The sequence below is a fragment of the Centruroides vittatus genome, unplaced genomic scaffold, assembly GCF_030686945.1.
Source record: "Centruroides vittatus isolate TY-2023 unplaced genomic scaffold, ASM3068694v2 contig_880, whole genome shotgun sequence".
NCBI lineage: Eukaryota > Metazoa > Arthropoda > Arachnida > Scorpiones > Buthidae > Centruroides > Centruroides vittatus.
In genome coordinates this window covers 114655-136957 of record NW_027122572.1, presented here as the reverse complement: position 1 = coordinate 136957, position 22303 = coordinate 114655, and the positions used below count along the sequence as shown (strand labels likewise).

General features: G+C 30.8%; 1 protein-coding gene across 2 annotated transcripts in view; it reads left to right on the top strand.

Moving 5' to 3' along the window:
* Su(H) (recombining binding protein suppressor of hairless) overlaps window positions 1–22303 on the top strand; it is a 119462-nt gene that overhangs the window by 1356 nt on the left and 95803 nt on the right. The window contains exon 1 of one of the 2 annotated variants that reach the window (XM_067280050.1): window positions 8607–8806. The exons of the other annotated variant lie outside the window; for it this stretch is intronic. The gene's annotated coding sequence lies outside the window, so the exon portion shown is untranslated. Of the gene's footprint in view, window positions 1–8606; window positions 8807–22303 lie in introns of those variants that run through there. 2 annotated transcript variants of the gene reach the window in all.

Sequence of the window (22303 nt, the reverse complement as noted above, 5' to 3'; positions counted from 1 at the left end):
TTAGGGCAGGGTCCCTAATCCGAAAGTAATAAAGTTACAAATAAAAAATAGGTTAATTGAAGTTTGATTAAAATTAAAAACTCAATGATTAATATATTAACTTAATTTTTAAAATAATAATTTTTGTTATTCTTAGAGTAAGAAAACTTAAAAAATTTTTGATACTTCTTATTCACCACACCTCGGCCGAAAACGGTACTTTCTTTCCGCTGCGCAGAAAGAAAATTCCACTTCCTGGCCGAGGGAAGTGAAAATTGTATATACTCCACGGGAGGAAACAAATAATGCATCCCTAGGTCTGCAATATACTATTGTTTCTGTTTCCTTAAGGTGGGCCCTTTCTTGGTCCTGGCCCAGGGCCCCTTACGTTCTAAAGACGGCACTGCGTGTGGTACCCATTTGTCGAGCTTCTTGACTTTCCCTAACATGTCGAGAATGGTTGAATAATGTCCACTATGTTTAGTGTTGCCGCCTTTACAAAATCGCTGACCCGGACAGCAAGTCAGGTGTGTTCGAACAGAAGTTCCTGACGCATGCGCAATGTCATTTACAATGCGAAGAATAACGTGCATGCTGGTTCTAAATCAGTTACAGTTAGGGACTAGGGACTTGCGTAGGAGTAACATACAAGCAAAAATAAAAATAAAAAAAATAAATAAATAAAAGATAGAAAGGTCGAGAGGCAGGTCGCGCGTCACACGTCAGCATAAACAGAGTAACATGGCGGAATGGCAGATAAGTTTCAGTGAGTGTGAGCTCTTTCGTTGTTCAACTGGTGTAAATTTATAACAATATTTGCAAGAACTTTGTTTCATCGTAATTTCACAATTTCTACGAAATTCACGGACAAATTAATAGTTCACCCGGACAGTGAGTCAATTCCCGGACTGTCCGGGTGAAAACCGGACGGGTGGTAACACTAAATATGTTCAACCTCGGGATTTCCGTAACAGTCAGCTGATGTTCTGAATCGATGACATTCTTCAATTCTGATTTTTGAGATTTTTATTTCAGGAATGAAATTTTTTGAACCAATGCCTGGTGGTCTGCTCCTCAGAACCTTCACTAAAAGTTTTATTGGTATTTCGGGTTTCTTCAGCTGCCCTATGTACAGTACCTGCTTATACACGAAAAAGAAAATTATTCAATTTCCTTTTTTCCATGCCGTTAGAAAAAGTACTCTTAAACATGTTAAACTCGCAATATAAATGAGATTACACTTTTAAATTCATATATGATATGTGTGCTCTTCCAATTGCAAACATACAGTACTGTTCGCGTAAGAAAAAGTTGAACTACAAGGCCGGAAAGATTAAATTTTAAAAAATGACCATTTCATTTGCAACGATTCAATGGATGTTGGTGTGTGTTCGGTTTTGTTTCCTCACTTTAAAAGCTTAATATCTGTGCCTTTTGTCGAAAATCTGAAATTTTGCAAGGAAGTTCAGAGAATTGATGCTATTAAATTTTGGTGGTTAACTGTCAATGGATTGAAAAGATAGAGGTCACTTGTCCAGTGCCGGATTAAGACTGTCGGGGCGACATAGCCGTATAGGTACTGCCTAACCGTAACTCAATCAATCAAGCCTCTAGCTGGCCATATACAAAATTTAAATTGGGGCCTCATTTAAATAAGTTGCTTCTAAACAAATCTTAAATGTCACTTAAAATTTTTATTAATAACAGAGAATATAAGAGTTTCTGGTCAAAAGAAGATATAATTATAGTCATTCATCAGCCTTTAAAAAATTAAATTTTTCGTTTTCGGATTTTTATTTCAGAAAATTGATCAATAATATCTTCGCAATCTAGCCGTTCAAGAGTATCTTTTTTTTTTTATAGCAAGCATGCTAAAGACCTTAGTCTTTCCTGTCCTATTGAATTTCTTAAATAATTTTTAATTCGTTTTAAAACAGAAAAGTTCTGTACTGAAGCCGAGCCCCTACGAATTACGGACCCTAGACATTTGTTTTATTTGTCAATTGGTTAATCCGGCACTGAACTTGTCATATCTAGAGTAGAGTCAGAAGATTTTACTCGTTATTAGCATTTGCAATTTTTTATAAAACTCGTCTCTACCCTAAAATTAAATTTTTTGCCATTTTATTTAAAAAAATACTTTAAAAAGATTATTTTAATAAAATCTCGTAACTAGAGTTTCTCTAACTGAATACCGGCTGTTTTTTTAAAATTTAAATTATGAATAGAATTTACTGATATAAAAGTTACATGCAAATTTTCTGCATTTAAAATATTGCTACATTGTAACGCATTTAATAAAGAAAATTTTACGATTGTTGACAGTTCATTGTTGATATGGTTTTCTGCGAATTTTTCGAAAGCCATGAATTTCTGTGTGTTTGCACTTATCTTCTCATTCTCTCGAATCGAAATTCATGCGAGAGGAATATATTTGACCAGAAGCGACCAATCTCACCCAGCAGACGAATTGGAAAATAACAAACTTCCAATTCGATACGAGAAACTTAAGGCACACTTCAATGGAAGGAGCCAAATTATAATAAATTTATCAAAGACGAATTTAATAAGACCCTTCGAAGAAACGTCTCCAATAGTGAAGAAATCATTAAAGCAAAATCAAGGTGTGGAGCCAGATTTGAAATACAGAATTTTCTCGAAAACTTTATCGACAAGGAAGACATTCTTTACCAACTTCCATGCTCCGCATTATAAAGAATGGCGTATATTTAACAATCAAGACATACTACAAAACATGAAACCTAAAAAACTAAAGAGGCGAGTAAATACCGTAATTTTTCCTGATAGAAACGATCGAGAATATCACACGGTTAATGCCATACAACGAGACGATGTAGGGGTAGAGAACACTCGCCAGAATTTTTTAAATCATCGTAGTCAGGAAATCTATCCGATAAATGACGATATAAGAAAATACGAAAAGAAAGTGGAAGACGAAGAGCACGTGAATGACGACATTCACGTAGCAAACCGCTCTAATAAGACAACATACAATAACAGCAACTCACAATCTACAAAACTCCAAGAACATCCCCAATCTCCAGATTTGGGGAACAGATATCGTGCATTTTTGTACCTGGTTGGAACCGAAGTGGCGATTTTAACAACATTCGTCTTCATCTGCGTAACGAGGAAATTCTTTAAATTCTGTAAACGCCGACCAGAAATATGGATCTGTAAAGTTACTTCGGCCCAAATCGACCGAGAAATATCGAAGAGACCGGAACGTAAAAATTTAAGCATTCCGATGAATAAGAAGACATTTGTTAGTGGCCTTAATAATGGTCATAATCCCAACTTCGATAAATTGGATAAAACAACCCAAACAGAAAGAATTTATTGGACGAATGATAAAACAAAACAAACATTATTCGACAAATACCAGACACAAATGAAATTCGACAAACAAACGGATGTGGAAGAGGAAGCGGAATCGGAAACAGAACCTCTACTCTCCACCTCGATGGAACCATTGAAATCAAATTTAAAACAATCTAAACGTTTGTTTTTCTTCAGAAAGAGAGACAAGAAGAGAAACGTAAGTAATGAAGTTCGATTTAATCCTCACATAACTCGTAATTACAAGGAGAATCCCGAATCTGACGTCACAGACGAGTCAGAAATATTTTCGACCAATTACACAAACGAAAATGATTCGAGAAAGATTAACTTTGTTGAAGATGACAGAAATTGCGTATCTATACAAACAGCTCTTAAAAACAGAACGTCACTCCTGAGTAAACTGGAAAATACCTTAGCCAATATGGGAAAAAACAGCTCTTTACATGAAAATTCTTTCAAAAACTCGAAAGGTGAAGAAATTGATTCGAGTCGCGATAAATTTGAACCGGAGATACTCAGATCTGTTCTTGCGCAGAAGTATTTATTGGAAAAGGAACGCGAAACTATTAATCCGTTAAGAGAATCGTGTTCAGAAGTTTCTCCAGCGAGTATAATGGATAAAAATTCTTCCGAGTAAAGAAAAAAAAACTCAGTTATCAATTTCTACATTGATTATCTCATTAATTAATAATTATTTACTTTAATTATTTATCATCAATTCTGTATTAATCATTTAAAAATAAACTCTGCCTACTAAAAATTCTAGATAATTCTTTTATCTTGATGTTTTCTTATTTTACATAAATTCTGTAATATTTTACATACACTGATGTGTAGTAATGTCATAACAGCACGCAAAGCATATTGTATTTCTACACCATGCTCACCGAATAAACAGGAGGCATGCCAAAAACACACTACTGTTCGTGCTACCATTAAAATTCACTGTGACATTCTTCACCTGTTTAAAGAAATAATCCGTTTCCTATCCCCAAAACGAAGTCTTCTTTTTACCTTTTTAGATGTATTTCATGCATAAAAATGTCTCAAAATGCAATATATTATATATAATATTATATATATATATATATACTGGACCTATAAATCCCTATTGCCGCCCGTCTTTCCTTCAACTCAAGCACGGAGTTAAATAGATGAAAGACGAGACCAGATTTGGAAACCTTAGAGGCAGAAGGCCCCGATTAACTATATACGAACTTTCGATTTGCATGGAAAGTTACGTTATTTCAATTAAAAAATTCTCCTCTGAAAGATGTTGACAGATGACCAGTACGATTCTATAGTTAAAGGAAAAGTATGATGTACAGGGGCAAGCCACTACTAATTTGAGGTAAAGAGCATATAAATTAAATTAATTAAAAATATGATTAAAAATTGCAGACTATGTCACAATAAATAATTTCCCGTTTAATTTTAATTTAAATAAATCATTTTGATTTTATTTTAAATTTTAGGTTTACATGTTTCAGTTCCTCGGTTCCAGAAATAGCAGAGTTAAGTATTATTTTACTATTTTTAGTTTTAATTAACTGGCTACTTGGTATTAATAAATATTAAATTAAATATTAATATTGTAATATATAATATTATATTAATAAATTTTTGTTGTTTAATTTTAGTTAAGCACCTTTAAACACAGATTCGTGGATGTCATTTATATTACGCGAAAGTCAATTAACGTGGTTTTTATCAATTAATTTGATGTAAATCGAATTGTGACGCGTACCGAAAACCGGAAGTAGTATCTTACTCGCATGCACATTGAAATCTAATTTGAATAACAACAACGACATCAATGGTTCGTGTTGTAATGTGTAATGATGCCAGGCGAATTTCGGCCCCACTACTGAATCTGTAGTCCTGTTGTTTATTGGTCAGGTCGTCGACTTTCTTTAACATAGGAAGAATAGAAAGTTGACCATCGCTGGCCGTCTCTTTCGAGTAGCTTGTTCGGAAATCGAGTTATTGTACGGCAACTGGAGCAAATATGGCGTTCAAAATTTTGTAAAATTTGTTCAAAGACCAGGACCATTTTCAAAGAGAAAATAAAAGGAAAATGGAAGGAACTAGAAAATAATGAAATCTTACAAGGAAAGAACAATTCTGAACAAAACGCTTCAAGTGAAACAAATCTAAATCTAGAAATTAAACTGGAAAGGAAATGAGGAAACTTTAAAAAAGGCATTGAGGAAGCTGTAAAAGAAACACAAAGAAAAGAACAACAAACCTTGGATGACGGAGAATATCCTAAAACTTATAGAAGAAAGAAAACCAAACCCGACTTTAACATCAATAAAAGAATTAAAACAGAATGTAGAACAGCTAAAGAATGTTGGTTTAATGAAAATTGTAAAGAAATAGAACTGAATAAGAAACATTTTTCTAGGGAAATGCATAGCAAAATAGGAGAATTTACTCTGTAGCTGTCAGAGTGGACAGCTACAGAGGTGGAAACTGTATCACCAATGCAAATGGAAATCTTTTATTTGAAAAAGAAAGCATCAACAAAAGGTGGGTAGAATACTCAAATGATGGGTGGGGTTTGGTGGGAACTACCACCAAACCCCACCCAATCTTGAAGGTCCTTCGACGAATTGAAAGTGAGATGATATATGCTCTGAATCATATGAAAACAGGAAAAGCTAATGGCAAAAACGAAATTTCAATGTAATTAATCAAAAGACTAGAAGAAATTGGAATCCAAGATGTAACGGTATATGCAACATGATCTGTAACACTGGTTATCTGCCAAGTGATCTAAAGCAATACATCTTCATTACAATACCTAAGAAACTAAAGGCTAGAGTGCTCAGACTTTCAGATAATAAGTTTAATGTTCCATGTACTCAAAATTCGCCTAAAATTCATTATGGAAAAGAATAAGTCAAATTTCTTCAGGGATACTGGTGAAACACAAAATGGTTTCCTCCCAAACAAAGACACTCGGGCTGGTATCTTTACACTCAGGACTGTTGATAGATGTCCAAAAAGAAGTTGACATATCGAAGTTATGACTTCGATAATAGAATATAATAATAACTTCGAAATAGAAGATATCCAGAGTTATGTAACAAAGTTGACATATGTTTTGTGGACTACTCAAAAGTATTTGACAAGGTTAAACATGAGAAACTTATTGATTACATTTTTAAACTGGACATAAATGGTAAATATATAAGACTTATAATGGCTGATTGATTCCAGTAGATGTTGGTTATAAGATTTAATGAAGAAATAATATAGGAATTTGAGATCAAGTGTGGAGTAAGACAAGGCTATGTTCTATCCCCCAATCCTTTTTAATTTGTACCCAGAATTTATATTCAGAGAAATTGAAGAACTGAAAGGAATTTCAATTGGGGATAGAAACATAAATAACCTTAGATATGCTGATAATATTGTGCTTTTGGCTGATTCAAAGATCTTACCCATCTAATAGAAACTGTTAAATAAAAAGATAGAGAATTTGGACTTAAATTCAACATGAAAAAAACCAAAACCATACTGACAAGTAGAAGAAAAACACTAGCCCAGATATTTAACTTGATCACGAGAGAATTAAACAGGTCCAAAGTTATGTCTATCAAGGAAATTTGTTAACAAATGATGGGAAATGTGACAAAGAAGTTAAGCGAAAGATTTAAATTGCAAGAAAAGCTTTTCTGAATTTAAAAAGATGTTATAATAAAAGAGATCAGTCTAAAAACAAAGATGACGCTTCTCAAGTGCTACATCTCGTCGATTCTGTTGTATGGTGCGGAAACTTGGACGATTACTAAATCCAGTCAACAAAGATTACTAGCCTTTGAGATGTGGATTTACCGCCAAATTTTAAAGTTCTGGAAAGAGAGAAAAACAAATGGAGAAGTCTTGGAAATACTAGGACATGATAGAGAATTAATGACCATCATAAAGAAAAGTTGCTTTTTTAGGTCACCAATTACGTCACAAAAACCTCCAGAAAGAAGTTCTGAAAGGAAGAATAGAGGGAAGAAGTGGGAAAGATGAAGAATAACCTGGTTCGACAACATCAGAGAATGGACTTTACTGGACTTTGAGGATTGTGCCAGAGAAGCACAACATAGGGAATGGTGGCATGTGATGGCAGTCAACGTTAGTGTTGCCACCTTTACAAAATCGCTGACCTGGACGGCAGGTCAGGTTTGTTCGAACAGAAGTTCCTGACGCATGCGCAATGTCATTTTACAATGCGAAGAATAACGTGCATGCTGGTTCTAAATCAGTTACAGTTAGGGACTAGGGACTTACGTAGGAGTAACATACAAGCAAAAAAAAAAAAAAAAAATGTCGACAGGCAGGCTGCTCATCACACGTCAGTATAAACAGAGTAATATGGCGGAATGGCAGATGAAGTTTCAGTGAGTGTGAGGTTTTTCATTGTCCAAATTACGATGAAACAAAGTTCTTGCAAATATTGTTATAAATTTGTAAATTTATAACAATATTTGCAAGAACTTTGTTTTTAAATTTCCGGACAAAATTAATAGTTCACCCGAACAGTGAGTAAATTCCCGGACTGTCCGGGTGAAAACTGGACGGGTGGTAACACTAGTCAACGTCCAGAGAGGCGATGACACATAGGATGGATGGAGATACAATATATGAAAACAACTTTTAAATATAAAGAAAATTTTTTAAAATTATAATTTAATTCAATTTGGATGCAATTTTTCATAGAGTTTGCCTTTTTCTCCCTATTGATTACCATATTTCATTATTTCTATTAGATAAGCTGAATACAGATAACTGCTACGTCAATGCCACTTGTTTTCAATATCGTTTTACTACTATAAGAGGATCGTTAACTGCCATCGCTCCATATTATGCGTTAGATGTGACCTAATTATTAATATTCGTCGAACTTGCACGTAACTTCTACTGATAAATATTCAAACGTAGAGTTATATATTAAAAATATTGGAAGTAAAAAAAATATACATTTAAAAAAAATAATTAATACTTTTATTATTAATGTTTATTAACTAATATTCTAATAATAATTATTAATTTTAAATTACGATATATAAATTGCACTTCCTGTAAATTCGATAAATTATTTGTATTTTTATTTAATAATATTTTAGAATAAATTTTAGTGTAGAAGGAAATATCGTTTAAATAGATAAGCCTGTAAACAAAATGTTAAAAAGAAATAAAAGAATTTCTATATGATTTCCCGTATAATATTTCGAGGCCAAACAAACAAAAATATTACTTCCGGAGTGCGAAGATGGCGCTGTAGTAGTTGTTATGGTAACCATTCGAAACTTGGATAAGGTCTAAGAGAAGGAAGTTTTGAATCTTTAATTAAATAAATAATTCATATAATTTTTATTTTATGTGTTATTTAACATTAAAGAACGAAATTTAGCGATGATTATTACTCTAAGCGAACTTAAAAATAAAATATTAGCGTTTTAAGGTGAGTCTTTTAGGTCAAGTCTTACATATTTTGTTTAGATTCTATTTCTTATAATACTTGATGTGAACTGTAGTTTGAGTAATAAATAAATCTAGATTTATGATGAATTTCCTAATTAAACATCATTGATGTGAATAAAGAAATGTTTATAAACATAAAAATGCATATTTCTGAATTTGAGAATTAAAAAATTGGTATCACTTTATACAAGTGTCTAAATACAAACTGTAAACTCAGTGGTTAATTATTAAATAATTTGGTATCATATAACAAAATTGAAAGATAGTTTCACAAGCCTATACAATACAAACTTATACAATGTCGAAATTATAACATTATAACATCATATATATGTTTACAGAAATTATCCTGATAAATCATAATTTTATGACATGTAATTACTGTATATGTAAATTAAATCTTAACAATTTATTATAATTAATTCTATTATATTTGTTATTGTTAATTTAAATATATTTGAATACTTCAAGTATCAAATTAGAGTAAAGTATTGCTTGATAGTGATAAATGCATTCATAATACGAATGCTTTTATCGGGGTTTATCACCTTTTGCATCAAATGTATAGTATGTACAGAGCATTTGTTAACATCTTAGCATTTATTTTATCTTCCATTTAAATTTGCTGTTTCTTCAAGAATAAATTGATTTTTTAAGTCTCGGCTTTATGAATGATTTGTTTTATAGGTACTTTTCTGTTAACTGGGTGCCATTCAATTATCAATCCAGTTTTATAAAAAAAATGATGTTTAATTTCACATTTTTTTAATAGATAAACCTTATCAACATGTGTATAAACATATTTACAAACATGTATACGGTAGAGTCCCGCAGTCCAAACGTCAGCCTAATCCGAACATGTTTCAGTCAGTGGAGAGGAAATTTTTTAGCTCACAAAATATACATTTTTTTGTATTTTTCAGTTGAATTTAAATGGTATTAATGATACTAAAAGATTTAGAATTCCACAACAAAAAATATTGTATTTTATTGTAGTACAAAATTAATAAATCAGTGTTTGACATGGCCTATTAAAACAGCAGATCTATACTGTATTTACACACAAAAACAGAAACAAAAATCATTGATGGTGTTGCATGTATATAAGCCGGACCTGTTTTTCTGCTTGCTTCTGCATTATTTTGATTATTTGGCTAATCCGAACAGGGCTCGGTCCCAATTAGTTTGGACTAGTGGGACTCTACTGTATAAACATATTCATCGTAATATTAAACATGTGAATTACGAAATAAAATATCAATTTCGCTAAAAATAGTAGTAAAAATGACTGGCGCCCAGTTAACAGAAAAGTACCATTTTATATTAATAATTAATTAATTCTTGTTTACAAACTTTTGTAAGATTTAATAATATAGGATGATTCAAAATGAGAACTTTGAAATTATCATGCATATATCTGCAATGTAATATTTTTTATTTAAAGAACTATTTAGAATCAAATTGAAACTAGATTAATATTAGGTATATGAAGTTTTTTAAAAAATTGTAAGAAGGTGCAAACTTATCTTTTTTTATAAAGTTCTCTGAACAGAATTTTGCAGTTTTACCTAATAGTTTTCTCTTATGACAGATAACAGATAACAAAGTTCAAAGTAAATATAGACAAACATTTAAAATAGTTTATTATTTCATTTTTCATTTAATTTAACCAAAAGTTTAAAAAAAAAAAAAAAAAAAAATCTGGGTTAATGTGTACCTAGGTAGTCCAAGATGGTGACTCGTCTCTGATTCCAGCAATCAAAAGTCATGGAACAATGGGGACGCACATTCTAACCTAACCTAACCTATTTAATAATTTGGTTGCTATTAATTATGGTAATTTATTAGAATAGGTTAGGTTAGGTTAGAACGTGCATCCCCACTGTTCCCTGTCTTCTGATTGCTGGAATCAGAGACGAGCCACCATCTTGGACTACCTAGGTACACATTAACCAAAATCGGTTATTTGGAAACTTGTCTTTCAGGAAAGTGGCAATTTTTGCATTTCAGTTGGATAAAATACCATATACAATAATAATTTGCATTTTATTTGCTAAAATCTTTTATGATTCAAATGATAAAGTGTACAGTACATCTAATCTATCTGTAAATAGTTTCTTTAAGCAAATTTATTTTTGTTTTTATTTTACTGTGTTGTTATTTTTATATATGAATTTGTTACATGAAGCGAAAACTTAATACTTTCTTTTTTAAATATAATACTAAGATTATCATCATGGAAAAATTTAAAGTTTGTTATAATTTAAAAAAAAATGTTTTAAGCTAAAGTCATCATTTCTACTACATTCTTTATCTGCTATAAAATCAATATTTTTATCACTTTTATGGAAATATAGAAATAATTAAAAGTTACTTAACATATGTAGATATGTGAAGGAAAACATGTCTGTATGTAGAAGAAATCTCCAGTTTAAAGTTAGAGTAGGAAAATGAAAAACTGTCTTGATAAAATAGAAATGTGATAAAAAGAAATCATATTAGAATATAAAGAATATTGCATAATGGACCATCTAAGAGTTTATAAAATTTAAATAACTATTTTCAGCAGTCAAAGCATTATTACATAGACAGTGTAAGAAAAACACTTTTAAAATTAGATTGAAAACACACAAAACAATATAATAATGCCAAATAAACTTCAGCTTCTTTGTTGTTCAGTAATATTTCCTTGTTTAATGTTAAGTAGAAAAAACTAACCTTTATAATTATTAATGGTTCTATAATCAACTATCACATTTTTATAAATACTAAATAAACAGTACTTTAATATTCTAAAACAGTTTTTCCAAGAACAGGTTCATGAAAAAATTTTGATCTCTAAAAAACTTTAAAAAAAAAACAATTTCAGTCTGAAAAAAGCTGAAATATATAAGATTGAATAAATATGGAAAAATTATATATATTTTACTATCTGGTTTCAGTGCATAAGTAAAAAGAACATATTTATAATAAATGTTTAAAATTTATTTGTAATCACTGACAATTATGATTACTTTGACAAGTATTGTACAACTTGTCATTATTAATTAATGAAATTGAATACAGATGGATAGATTGGAATCAGAGAATGGATCTTGTTAAACTTAAAATTTTATTTATTAAGTTTAAGCATTATTTTTACATTGTGATAACATCACAAGACTATTACTTTTTGTATTTTTGGATGAGCCACATTCTGGATGACCATGTATTTTGTAGTTTTTTTCTGTCTTTTTATACTAAAATGAAATACAATTTCTTTATTTTTACTGATATTTAAAATATTTATTTTGCATTCATTGTTATGATGGTAGAATCATTGTTCTTTTGATCTATATTATCTATGAAGGGAAATCAAAAAGTAATGCCTCTTTATTTAATAATAATTTGTAGATATTGTTTTTTGTTATAAAAAGTGAATGGCCTGAAGCAAGAGTATTCTGAATACACTGTTATACCTTTTGAACAACTGCTGTCAGTTAGTGTGCATATCTCTGATTGAAGAAAAGAAAATGGCATTCATACTGATTTTGTCTACAGTTGAAGAGCAGAGGAGAGTGATTTGTTTTCTGTGGGTGGTGGGTAAGAAACCATCAAACATTCATGCTGAAATTGTGAGAATTGTTAGGACATCTTGTGAAATTGTGAGAATTGTTAGGATGGTGTAAAATATTTACACAAGGTAGTCAATCTGTGATAGATGAGCCTCGTTCTGGATGCTCATTAAGCACTACTATTCCAGAAAAAGTCACTGTAGTGGAGGAGCATTACAAGAAAAAAACCACCTTATTCATTTGTAGATTGTGTCCAAGCAATTTGACATTTCTTTTGATACAACATATGACATTGTGCATGGAAAGCTTGCTTACAGAAAAGTTTGCACTTGCTGGATGTTCAGACACTGACAGAAATGCAAACTCTTGTCAGGATGGTATATTTGAATTATTTGAAACAATATCATCAAGAAAGAACTAATTCATATGAAAGCATAACTCCTGAGACATAGATGATGTCAAAGGAGCTGTTTGAAACTGGCTTTATTTAAAAGAAGCAACATTCTGTTGGTCCAAAATGTTTAATTCATCACATGCTAGGACAAGTGCTTGAACCAATATGGATTCTATGTGGAGAAGTAATTTATTAGAGGGGTTACTTTTTGATTTTTCCCTCATATTTATGTATTCAAGTTGAGTTTAAAAAAAAAAAACTTAACAGATCTTTAGCTGGAAAAGTTTGGGGAAGATTGTTTTAAGTTATTAATTTTTACACTTGTGATATCTGAAAAAATTTTTATTTTCATTAATAAATTGTTGCATGCTCAAAAGCATTAGAACTCTTACAGTACAATAATTTAAATTCTTTTATGTATTTAGTTCTTGTGTTAAAATTTTTAATCAGAAAGTACCAATATCAATTATTAAGTAGTATAAAAATAAACAAACAATATTAAACTAGAAAAATATATATATAATAATAATAATAATGCATATATAATTCCTTATTTTTGCCAGCACATAAGATGTTAAATATGACATTATTATGCTGAAAGAAACAATTCTATATCTTGCATATATTAGTCTATAAAAAATAAGGGTAAACAACCTTTTTTTTTAAAGTACCAAGAGTCATAGAGTATATAAATAAAACATGTTTTAGATACACTGCATATATAATTAATGACATATTTTTTTGATACACAAATGAAGTTAATGTTATAATGGTCATCTTTATGGAAAAGAAATTGCAAAAGAAAAACATTTTAGCAATGAAATGTTATTCAGTAAAATATAATGAATATTTGAAAATGAAACAAGTATAATAATCTTTTTGTAAGATTAAAGTATATAAACACAATGGTAACAGTTGCTGCTGTGCTGTGATTTCTATTTTTTTCATTACTGATGTTTTTATTTATTTATTTTTTTTTTCCAATTTATGCTTGTCACTTTCCACTTACTGCTTTCATTCATTTCAACTCTATATTATGAAAATGATTTAATATATAAAATAGATCTATTTTATAAATTTAATCATTTTTGTAATTACAGTAAGTCCTCTACTTACAAACTTAATCCGTTCGTAGCAGTCATTTGCAAGTCGAAAAGTTCGTTAACTCGAAAAGACGATGTTTGGAGCAAAAACTCAAATATGACGTTTTTACAATTATGTAATGTTTAGGCTACTTGAATAACGTTGAATTAAGATTGTTAAAGGGAAGTATAAATTCAAATCAATCACATGTACATTATTTATTAAAATTACTTATTTAAAACAACTACAAATGTACATATGTATGTACTGTAAATGTTTTAACATAAAACTTCAAAAATAAACTTGACTGTACATAAAAAATAACCAACTGCACTTTAATAGTAAACAAATGACACCACACACGATTGACACATGACTACAGTCCAAACTCAACTAAGAGCCTCTCACCTACCTCTCATGCTCATGTTAACCCGCCATCTGTCGGCTTTGTTCGTAACTTTGAATGTTCGTAAGTAGAGGACTGCCTGTATAGAGTTTTTTTTAATTTCTAACTGATTTAAGAATAATTCTACCAAGATTATCTCTACTGGAAAGCTGGATGGCTGACATGATTAAAGCATTGGCTTTCCAGACTCTGTTATAACAAAATAGTGATAATTTTTTTGAGAATGAATGTTAACATTGATCATCTTGGGATCATCATTGAAATTCTTCACAGAAAATAATCTTTTATCATGCTTTAGATCCATGGTTCTCAATCATTTTGAACTCGGGGAACACTAAACTTTGACATTTTTTTCCATGGAACACTTACATTACATCAGCTTTAAAGCAGGGGTGGCAAACCTTTTTGAAATCAAGAGCCCACTCGATTTAGTATATGATGTCATTGGCATTTGCTGATTACATTGTATTGATTTTTCTTTTGCAACAATTTTTAATTGTATATTTGATTTTTTTGCAGAACACTTGAAGTCATGGAGCACCTGTGTTCTGCAGACCACGGATTGAGAACCATGGTCTGGACAAATATGTCAAAGTATAGATAAAGGCATCAGATTTTAAAAATTGAACAAATCCAACATTTCAGAGCACTGACATACTATTATTCAATGGTTTGTCAGTGCTCTGAAATGTTCAATCAATTTTAAAAACTAGCTATCTTGAAATATTTTGAAGATGAGATTTGATCTCATTGATCATTGTTTTCAATTATCATTTAAGTCAAAACAGAATTTTTTAAAACATACTTTATACTAAATCCAACTAAAAAAGCCCTTTTAAACAAATCTGTATTTTTAAAAATTTTAAAGATTACAAATTTGTTTAAAAGATCTTTTCTAGAATCTATTAATAATCCATATAATTTTATTTTTCCAAAAATTAATTTAAATGTTGCAACATTTAAAAGAATACGTGAATATTTGATTATTGATTTTTATAGTTAGACTTGATTGAAGTTGTTTATTCTGTTACAAAGTAAGAAGGTCTTCAAAATCAGTATTATTTACAAATTGCATGTGTGTAAAAAAATATGAGATTACATTTCTTATATACGTTTGATGTATCCAACAATTAAACTGCAAAAATTACTAGTCTGATTTTTCATTCAACAATTGAATACAATTATGATTATTTTCTGAATCCCAGTAAAAGTATCATTACATTATTTTCAATGATATTAAGTGATATCATGTGATTTTTTTTTTTTTTTTTTTTTTTTGTACAGCTTTGGACTGACTAAATGACATCACTTGGTATCATTTCTGTAATGGTTATTGACTGACTTAAAATGATACCAAGTGCTATCAATTGGCTACATGATTTAGTTTGAATTAGGAACAAATAAAATTTCTTTGAGCACGGCATGAGTAACTTTGTCTATTGATTGAAGTTTACTATATTTTGTGTAATTGATATCTCTATTATACTATTAAATAAAAACAAAAAGATATTATTAAACAGCTTTAGAGAAATCAGAAATCTTTAATTAAACAACAAAATGTTAATTTAAGATTTCTGACTTCAGTTTTTGATTCTGATCTACAGAGACTCAGTTAATATTCAGCCATTCCTGTACATTGAAGTTTCTTTACAATTGTTATATAATGTAAAGACATGACAAAAACAATGAATTACAAGAAGTGGGTAATGTCCTATGGTATTTTATCATTACAAAAATCTTGAGCTTGAAATACCAGTAGTTTGACCCTATTCTTCTTGACAATGGCTCAAAATTATGTTGCTTTAATATTTAGCCACTACAGAGACATGGTAGTCTTGACCTTTTTTCTATATTGACATGCAAATCAAAGTCACTGCAATATGTCATTTCTCATGTTGCCATTGGCGAATTCATATTTGACAGCATTAAACAAGTGCAATGCTTCAAACAGGGTGAAAAGATTGCAATACAACATTTGAGCAGCATCAGCTGGTACTTACATCATGAAAAGCAATCTTAGCATAGGAAGATTGCTTGTCTTAAATATACCATGTAGTACAGTTGGCAATAACACAAGATGATACAAAAGAACATACGATAGGTGTGCCACAGAAAGATTAACCATGTAAACTGAGTGACTCAGAAAGGATCATAAGAAAGGTAAAGAAACCCCACAACTGAACACATCTGAAATTACAGTGTAGTACCATTGTTACAAGAATGTGAAACTAAGTGTGCCAGAGAAGATTTGGAAAGTCCTGTGAAGTGAAAACTACAAAGGAAGAGTAGCAAGAAAAAGACCCACTGTTAGCAAAGTAAACAAAGAAAAGGTTAGACTTTGCAAACACCTATATGAACAAGGAGTTAGAGTGGTGGATGGATGCCATCTTTACAGTTGAACGTAAATTTAATATTTTTCAATCTTACTATAGAGTTTTAGTATGTGTAAGGCAAATGAAGAACTGAAAAATCAAAAGTTACAAGCAACTATAAAACATGGAGGAGACAATGTAATGATATGGAGATACTTATCTACAGCTGACATGGGCAAATTGGAATTTATTGAGAAAACTATGACAAAAGAACATTACCTAACAATTCTCAAAAAAATGCTTGCATAAAACAGACATTCAAATTTTATTAAGTTATACAAATATACATCAACGAAACCTGAAACCTGTTCATTTATGACTGTTGTGAGTGTATTTAGTTATTAAGTTAACAATTCCAAATATAAGGTGTATGTAGTGCATCTACGGGTTCTCTATAATTATCCCCAATCTCCCAACCTCAATTCCATCGAGAATTTGTAGAATGGACTTGGTTCTAGAATTTAGAGAATGCCAATTATCTCAAAGGAAGCATTGAAAAGGAGGCTGACAGAAGAAAGAGCCTGCATTGAGCCTACATACACTAAGAAAATTATTGCAAATATGCAAAATTATTTGAGGGCAGTAATAAAAAATAGAGTATACAACTAAATATTAAGATCCATTCATGCTACAAGGAGATATAACATTTTCAACATTGTGTAGTGACCGAGTATTAAAGTAGCTATAGATTTTGGCCATAGAATAGTTAGACGGCATTGTTCTGTGTAATTTTGAAATTAATACATTTATATAATTTTGTACAGAAAATAAAGACATTTCTTTATGTATCAAATAGATTTATTTTTATCCCAAATATAATGGGAAACACATTAAAAATATCAACTTCATTGAGTGGCCAAATATTAAAGTGAGTCTATGTAAATGATATCAGATAATATCAAGTGATGTCAATCATAACATATCACTTGACATTAGTTGATGTCAAAGGTTTAAAAATCATAAACAGAAAACATTTTAACAGATGAGAAGAAGTCATATCACTTGATGTCAAGTGTTATCTTATGATATATGATGTGATATATGTACCACATCATATATCATGTTCGGACACTGATAATTGATATAGAAACAACCAACGATCACCTGAATGATCAGGCTAGAATTTGGCTAATTAAATGATTAATATAAAGTAATTTGTCACCAGAGGGAGGCATTGGTTGTTTTATATATACTGATTGGGCTTTAAGATATTTATTATTTGATATGTCATATTTGAAATATTTATTCATATCATATTAGTATATTGCCCAATATATACTGTGAAAAACATTCTGTAATTATTACAGGAATTTTTCTTGTAGAATATTGGGTAGTATTAGTAAAAGATACAAATTTGGCATGATGACAAGTGCACAACTTGATTTTCAATTTTTAGAGATAAAGCTTTTTGCTTTTGAGTGATGATCTTGTAATTCACGAAGAGTTGATTCTTGGAGTTTTCCCTTCCACAAATAAAAAATTTCAGGAGAATCCAGGAATTCATATTAAAAACAAACTGGAATTTTAGTGAAAGTATAGAAAATCACAAATCTAGAATCCAATTACAATTGAATTTACAATTGGTTTATCTAGATATTCCAGTTTTAAGTAGCACAATGTGATTTCCCAAACAAAGATATTAAGGCATAATTAATAGCATGATTATTATTAGTTGGAAATCTTTTAGAAATTTCTATCACCAGATAAAACTGAGCAATTATATTAGTTACTATAGATTTATTTATCAGGACTGTTGAATTTGAAAATGACGAGAGAAGAAAAATGCATTTTTATCTGTAATGATTTATTAAATAGCAATGTTAAAAATAAAACAAAATAAAATACATATCATACATAAATATATACATATGTAACAAAGTTTGCAATAAATTTTTTCTAAAGATTTGTATATTTATCTATTTTGATTGTATTTTTATGTTAAAATTTATATCTCATATTCTGTTGCAATTGAATTTGGTAAATTTGCTAATCTTACAGGGAAAATTGTATTCTTGTTGCAAGGATAACTATAAAAATATTAAAAATGAGAATCTAATGTTGAGAAGAGATATGCTGCAATGTTGATTTAAATTTATATTCTCTTTTATATATTCTATCTAATTTCTAAAATTTGTGTATAATTGGTTAACACATTCAATTACATGGTTTGTTTTATATATTTTCTGTAAGATTTGTGTGCCAACCTATATCATTATAGATATTTTAAATGAAGCATAGAATCTGGATATTTTTGACTGTAAGTTACAATAATCACTGTATAAAACTAGATCCACAAAGTATAATCAACTCCAAAGACTCCCAAATCCAGTTACAAAAACAATTTATTAACTAATGTTTTTGACCTTGTTTAAAAGTCATCCTGAGATTATTAAGATCAAACAGGAAAAGGGAGACAAAAACAAATTTAAAATACACATTTGAATGATTTGGTTCATATTACAGTAATACTTTGGTTATTGTTGGTTTCAGTTTTTGTTGGTTGCCTTGGATTTCATCAATGTGCCCACGTGACCTCTTGCTAATTTTGCAAAAGCATAGGGCGACCCATGCTCAGTGTGGCATTGTTTCTCGTTGTGTGAGCATTACCCCATGTGTCTCGTACATAATAAATAGATATTGACTGACTGACTACCCCATGCATCTAGCCAAACAATTTCATTGCTTTCCTTTCCTTTTAGCTCCATCAAGGGACCAAAGAAAGTTTCCAGAGCTAACAGCCCTTTGGATGCCATGTTAAATGTTCATTTATTCTTTACCTTAAATTTTTATATTCATTTTATGTTAATTTCTTATTGTTTTAGTATTAAACACAATATTTTGGCCCACTAGTGGCCAAGCAGTCTTCGTTCCCTGAACATTGGGAGTTTGGTCATGGATTCGTGCCTCACTTGGACAGGCTGGCCACAAGGAGTTTTCTGGGTTTACTCCATGTCTGTAACACCTAAATAGGGCCAGTTTCCTTAAAAAGATCTGGAAGGCATCTCCTCTAGACCCAAGATTGCCCAAGTGTTGCATTGCCATAACTAAACAAACAAACAAATATAAACACAATATTTATTTTCTATAAAATGTGTTTTGCTTTGTATTTTGAAGTGTCTAGAATGAATTAATTGGATTTACATTGATTTATATGGAAATAATTGCGTCAGTTTCGGATGGATTATCAACGAAAATCGAGGTATCACTGTATATGTTGCAGGCTGAATATATAAAATGGTAAATATTTAACATAGAAATAATATAAATACGTAAAATAGTTAACATAATACAAAATACTTTGAGGAACTAAAAATAACACTAAATCTGCCCGTGTTGTCCAGACACCTCTCTGCTCACTTTTGCTCTTCATTTAAATTAAAATTTCTCAATTGAATATTTGTCAATTTGATTTAGACTTTGACACCACAGTATTTATTGACAGTGTTCAAGTATGTCATTAGCAGAATAACACTTGAAAATATGAAAAAAATCTTAGCTTAAAAATTAAATTCAATAAAATGTATTTTAAAAAACTGAAGACTAAATACAAACAAAAATTTATTGTCTTCTGCAATCACAGGAACCCAATTAACACAAGCAAAGAGCCTCAAAAGAAAGATTGACTGCTCATGTTAATTGTGTTCCTGTGGTTGTAAAGGATGTGAGAAGTGACATCAAAGTTTTATTTGTATTTAGTCTTCAATTTTTTAAAATATATTTCATTTTGGATTTTTATCGAATTTTCAATAGAATTTGATTTTGATGCCAAAAATTTACTACTAGAAATCAAGGGATACCTGAGATAACCTATCAATTGAAATTTAGCCTAAATTTTAATTTAGAAAGTTTCTAGGGATGTTTAAATATATTATGAAATATAACTCAGCAAAGTTTTAGATAATTTATCTATTATAAGTGAAAAAACAAAAACTTGAGAGAAATCAATGTATTTCAATGTAAGTGAAATTTGATGAGCATGGGCTTTGACATAAGTTCATTGGAAGTGCTAGGAAAATAAAAAACTGTTAATGCTGCACTCTGTTTTTTTACTTTCTTTTTATGTGATATTTGGCATGAGGTTCAAGCTGTATTGTGTTGAAGTTTAATTTTTGGTAAATGAATGAAAACATAATTAATTAATATAAGTGCTTCAAACAAAATTTCATTTTGTTGTTGTTTTTGACACCTTAATTGTTCATGTTTATGTATTATTAACTTGAAAATCTTATTATATTTTAGAGCAGTGGTTCTTAACCGGTGGTCCGTGGACTACTGGTGGTCCCTGAAAGCACCCGAAGTGGTCCGTGAAGCCATCCTAAATTATTAAATAAATGACGACAAGTTCTGTCAGTTCAAATTTCAAATACATTTTGCTTATTTAGTGGATTTTTTTGCACAACTAAATAAATTGAACCTTCAACTGCAAGGTTCGGGAAATATGAAATTGGAAGGCACTAGCAATATATTTGCATTTGAAGATAAAATCAGCGTGTTTATTGCTAAAATCGACCTATTGATCAGCAAAGTTGAAAGAGAGAATTTTTCTGCGTTTGATACATTGAACCCTATTATTGACAGACAGTGTGCTGAGATGCCCACCAGTGGCCAAGCGATTCTGTTGCTAAACGCTGGGAGTTTGGTCGTGGGTTCCTGCCACATTCGGACAGGGTGGCCACATGGAGTTTTCCAGGTTTTCTCCACGTTTGTAACACCTGAATAGGGGCCAGTTTCCTTTAAAAGACCTCCCGGAAGGCATTATTCCCATGCGTAACATCGCGTCCAGAGACGGCAACAGGAAACCTCTCTGGGTTTAACTTTCCCTAGTAAATACCTTGGTGCATTATTAACCTTACTAACCTGCGCCAGGTGTCGCCGTAGTCTGGTAACGGATATAGAAGGCACAGAGAAGAAGTGTGCTGAGATTAAAGGACAAATACAAAAGAACATTACAGTAATACCTCAGTACTCGAACGTTTCGAAGCCCGAACAAATCGGTACCCGACCAAAAAATTTCGAAAAAAAAAAAAAATGCCCCTGTTCCCGAACAAAATTTTGGTACTCGAACGGGAAAGCCCGCCAAGCCGACGCTGACGCCACGGCGGGGGCATCAGTTACGAGACAGTCATTGTTTCGCATGCACATTAACTTACGCTGTGCTGTATTTTTTGGATTAGCATCCTTTTCTTTTCTTTTCTTAGCTTTTGTTGAAAAATCTCATCCTGATACCATGGTAGCCAATAGGGCTGTACACCTTTTCAATTAAAATGTCATGTCTCATTTCCATAAAATTCTACAAAAAAGGCAGAAGCAGCAGACAATTGATAAGTTTTTAATTAAAGATTTACCTGCCCAAAAGCGACAGAAAAGGGAAGCAACCCCGAAGTTCCATTACCAGATGTTTTTATGGAATGAGATTCCCCTTCTCGGCAATAACTTCCGCTCTTCCTCCTCACACCTCCATCCTATTGCAAACAAAAAGGTAAATTTTTGTATGTTAATATGACTTCTTTAATGTCTACTATTTATTGAGAGTTATATATATGTTATTTACTGCTTGCCTAAAATCTAAATATCATTTATACTGTAATCTGTTAAGTTACTAGCGAATCAACTGGAGATTGAAACGCATTAATCCATTTTACATTATTTGTAATGGGAAAAAATGATT